Consider the following 5,175-nt stretch of genomic DNA (forward strand, 5'->3'; position numbering starts at 1 on the left):
TCTCAAAGGACTACACAGGGCAAACTACCCGCACGGTACCAGGACTCACATTTAGTACCTGCACACATAGTACCTTTGATAACCTACTTCAATGCTCTTCCTATCACTTTCCAGTACTCTAGATTACTCACTTAAATGTACTACCTCAAGTTTCTCTAGTACATACACCAAAATAAATATCTCACTTAAGAAAACACCCCCGCAATATAGCATGCATCACCCACCTGTTTTTGCTTCCAGCAGCGCTGGAGGTTCTGGCTCCCGACCACAGGAACGGAAGTTCGTGATGTCATGACTCTGCCCCGTGTGATGTCACGTCCCGCCCCCTCAATGCAAGTCTATGGGAGGGGGCGTGACAGCCTAATTTATATAGGTTTTGTTTTATTTTACTACTACAAAAAAATCCTAACTACATGCACCAAAATTATTATGTATTTGTAATTTTCTGATCCCTATAACTTTTTTATTTTTCCACATACAGGGCGGTATGAGGGCTCATACCTATGCACCATGGTCTGTAGCTTTTATCAGTACCCTTTTTGTTTTGATGGGATTTTTTTTTTTTAAATAGAGGGATTTTAAACACTAATTTTGTTCAAATGTTTGAGATTTCTTTAAAGCGTTACAATAATTGAAAAGTATGTAATCATGGGTATCATTTTAATCGTATAGACCCACAGAATAAAGAAAATATGTCATTTTTACTGTAATTTATACAGCATGAAAATAAAACCTTCCAAAATTTGCAAAATTGCGATTTTATTTTCAATTTCCCCCCACAAATAGTATTGGTAACTGGTTGTGCAAAAAACAAGCCCTCATACTCGTCTGTGGATGAAAATCTAAAAGCGTTAAGATTTTTAGAAGGTGAGGAGGAAAAAACAAAAATGCAAAAATAAAATTGGCTGCATCCTTGTAGTGGGGGGAAGAGTTGCCCCAGAACACTTTCTGCTGAGCCACAGTGTGGTTGAGGTGCGCTGTGTGTAGAAGCCTCAAGTGAAGGCCCAGATCAAATGTATTCAATCCGGTCATTCTGCAAGGATCACCCACATGGAGGAAGTTCATGCCCTGGCGGAGAAAGCTACAAGACCTTGACAGAACCCTAGCTACCAGGATCAATCTACCCGTCTCTCAATTCAGTATCAATTTATTGGGTGAAATCACCACAAGTCCCAGCAAGGCAACAGGGCTCCCGAGGGGTTACACTGCATCCTCTCATTCAGTGTAATACCATCTGCACCCTGCTCAGTAAAGACCGTTATCCTTAACCTGATGTCTGTGTGTTCCTTTACTCCCCGTGTCTGGCCCAGGAGAAGCTGTCTCCAACCTCGGACCGTGTATAGGCTAACGGTGCCCTGGCGTCACAAAGTGATCAGGTATTTCCCTAGCACCCCCATGGCTACCACATTATAACCCTGGTCAGCCCTGTCTGTGAGATAGATGTAGAGGCCGCCACCTCACCATAAACTGCACTTCGGCTAAGTGCTCACTATGTGGACAGTTTAGCAATGTAAAGGATGACTGTACAGGACCGGTCATCTGTAACCTGTGCTCAGGACCAGGGCATACATTTACAGGGTGTCTGCATGCAGAGCATAATAAACGTAATGAGACCCTCACAGAGGCCATGGAGGAAGGACATCACCACATGTATGAATACAGCCCCAAAACTGCCCGTCCCCCTGCAGATATCCATCAAAGTACCAGTGACCCTGCTGCAGAGCCAGAGCTAATATCTACTGTACTACAAGTACCAGCGGTGAGTGCAGATCCTAATGTAACATCTCTGGATGCTGTGGGAAAAGAATGACCAGCAGATGTAGAGCCCAAAGTACCACTTATGAATAATGAACTACAAATACCAGCAACCAAGTACAATCAACTGGTGCCAGAAAGTTAAACAGATTTGTAAATTACTTCTATTTAAAAATATCAATCCTTACAGTACTTATCAGCTGCTGTATACTACAGAGGAAATTATTTTCTTTTTAAATGTCCTTTCTGTCTGACCACAGTGCTCTCTGCTGACACTTCTGTCCATGTCAGGAACTGTCCAGAGGTTTGCTATGGGGATTTGCTCCTACTCACAGAGAGCACTGTGGTCAGACTGAAAAGAACTAAACATTTCCTTTGCAGTATGCAACAGATGATAAGTACTAGAAGAATTAAGATTTTTAAATAGTAGTAATTTACAAATCTGTTAAACTTTCTGGAAACAGTTGATTTAAAAATAAAATATGTTATTTATATATGTGGTAGCCTGGGGTTGTGGGGTATATGGGGTGTAGCTGTGCGGTAACTAAAGGGTGCTTGTTTAACCCTTATCACTCGTTACGCCAGGGTGAGGGCTCCACTGTATATGCTTGTCCTATCGCCACCTGTCCCAAGAACGATACGGAGGTATAATAAATGATTGTCCACAACCGGAGGTTTTCATAAAACTGTCGGAACTTTTATTGCAGCTTTTATGCAACATTAAACAGGAACAGTCTTTGTACAAGAGTCTATTAAGATACTGATAGTTGGTTGGGACCTCGTGAGTTCTGAGCTTAGAAAAAGGAATAAGTGCTGTTCCTCTGGATTTAGGGGATTGAGTTTAGGTCCAGCAGTCACACTAGCTTTAGCGGGGATTGATATTGTAAATCACGATTAGATTCAGGCTGAGGCTGGCAGGCTTCAGGCCTAAGCTTGTCTTTGTAAGTTGCACGGATCACTTCTCTCACTCCACTAGTCCGGAAACCAAGAGAGCGAGGATTGGCTGGCAGCTCCCTTATATGGGCAGGGGCTGGCCTTGAGCTCATTGGTCCATACCATCTGTCATTCACTTTACAAGGAATTATGGTCTAACCATGTGACCACACATGAGACCTAGGAAGGTCCTTCAACACACCTTACTAGAATTAACATGAGTCATGTGACCTAAGGTCCTGCGACACTATATAGATAATTAAACATACAATTATTTATACATGTAGACATCATAGAATTGAATAAGGAAGAGGCGACTAGGGGCTATCCTACTAGGAGGAGGCTACTGGAACGAAGGAACTCTGACTTTGGGGACCACCACACAAGGTACGGTATACCATACGGTACCGGGACACTACACATGGCAACCAATTAAATTGCTTCTTTCACTTTTCAGAGGCCTTTTTAAAAATGAAAAAAACTATCTGATTGGTTGCTATGGGCAACAAGTCCACTTTTTCTCTTCACAGGTTTTGATAAATCTCCCCACAGTGTTTTTGGCAAAAAATACCACAAAGATGGCATCTTGGGAGAATTGAAATGAGGGGGGCAGTTTTTTTGTGGTGTTTTTTATTTTATTTTTTTGCCCCCCAAAAAATAAAAAAATGGTGTCTGTTCCTAGGCTTAGGCTGGGATTTAGCACAATTTTTGTATGAAGCTTTTCAAAGCCCACATTGCTTTATCTTTGGGGGCTCCCCCCTCCCCCTTCTGACAGATGCCTGCAAAACTTCAACTCCCAGCATGCCCTGGGAATTTTAGGACAGCTCAGGGCATGCTGGGAGTTGTAGTTTTGCAACAGATGGACAGCCACAGGGGATCACTGATGCAGTATGTCAATCTAGAGCAATGGTGTCTGATCTTGAACTGGCAGCAGGAGCCACGACCACTTTAAATCAATGGCTGCCGGGACGTCTGACGAGTGACATCCTACACTGCAGTCCGCAACGTCAGAGGCGTCACTTGTCAGACATCCTGGCGACCAGCGCTGCTTAATGAGCCTGCCGGAACTGCACTGATCTATGTAAGAAACCTATGGGCCCAGGCTGTTGGGGCCACCAAATTATATTACATATACAGAATGTCTGGTTAGGAGAAACAAATATAACGCACCCACAGGGAGCAGCGCCATTTTAATTAAAAAAAAATTCCCCCAAATCCCTTAGATAACAGTCATACAGAATATATTAGAAAGCTTTTTTGATTTTCAGCCAATCAGAGAGCAGCACTGCTCAAATAGAACTCCCAGGAGGTAACAGCGTGTCACACATGTGATGTCATAACCATTGTCCACCAGAGAGCAGCACTGAGCAGATATAACACTGCTCCTGCTCATTCTCCATCAGTGAGGGGCCGGTGCTGGACACTGTAGGGACGCGGGAATGTGAAGTCAAAAACATGACTGTGACTGGTAAGTATCTCATTGTTGTGTCCAAAAGGTTTTAGTGCAGTTCCATGTGCATTTCTATAATAAACATGTAAATAATCTCTTTTGTTTTCCTATCTTAGATGCATTATTTCCAGCATGTGGAGTAGCATTTCCGGACTTAAAGCAAGAAGTTGGATGATGGCCTAGATTTCCGGACCTACAGCAAGATGTTGGATGATGGCCTAGATTTCCGGACCTACAGCAAGAAGTTGGATGAAGGCACAGCCCCTCGAATCACGAACATACACAGACACATTGGCCCAAATTCTAGAGGTAACCTCCTTTAGTATGCCCAGAGGAAGGGCAATACAGTAGCCATGGATTCCCTACAGGTTTCCTCCCCTCTGGAGGTTTTTCCTGTCCTGAGTTAGTTACTGTACGCTCTTTGTGAGTGATGGAGGTTACATAAATCCCTACACAAACATTTTAATAAATAATAAAGTTTTCCTTTTTTTAAACTATTCTTTAACTTGTTCGACTCATTTATTTTATTTCTGTGTGTGACAAATTGTGTTAGCAATGAGGTTTTTTTTGAAGTGTCCAAAGCTGCTGTTCTGTGTGATCTGCACAATGCGGTGCGGAGAGAGGCAACTGATGCTGGTAACCGTAGGACACCCAGCAAGGTCTGTGCACAAGCATTTTGTAAAGGATACGGTTGTAAAGGATGAACTTTACGATACGTGCACTGGCCCTTAAAGTGGTACTTTGTCCCTAGACGTCTTATCCTCTAGCTAAAGGACAGGGGATAAAATGTCTGATCGTGGAGGTCCTGCTGCTGGGACCCCAGCGATCTCCATGCAGCACCTGTCATTCTAAACAGTGGGGAGAGTTATCAAAACCTGTCCAGAGGAAAAGTTGCTGAGTTGCTCATAGCAACCAAACAGATTCCTTCCTTCATTTTTAAAGAGGCCTGTGAAAAATTAAAGAAGCAATCTGATTGGTTGCTATAGGCAACTCAGCAACTTTTCCTCTGGACAGGTTTTGATGAATCTCCCCCAGTA

General features: G+C 43.1%; 1 long non-coding RNA gene across 1 annotated transcript; it reads left to right on the plus strand.

The window, feature by feature from the left end:
- Positions 1–2,822: 2,822 nt before the first annotated feature.
- LOC130332840 (uncharacterized) lies at positions 2,823–4,638 on the plus strand. Its single transcript, XR_008875369.1, has 2 exons — positions 2,823–3,075; positions 4,255–4,638. It is a non-coding gene; the product is annotated as an uncharacterized LOC130332840 (long non-coding RNA).
- Positions 4,639–5,175: the final 537 nt, after the last annotated feature.

Source organism: Hyla sarda, chromosome 1 (assembly GCF_029499605.1).
Source record: "Hyla sarda isolate aHylSar1 chromosome 1, aHylSar1.hap1, whole genome shotgun sequence".
In the NCBI taxonomy this organism is placed as follows: domain Eukaryota; kingdom Metazoa; phylum Chordata; class Amphibia; order Anura; family Hylidae; genus Hyla; species Hyla sarda.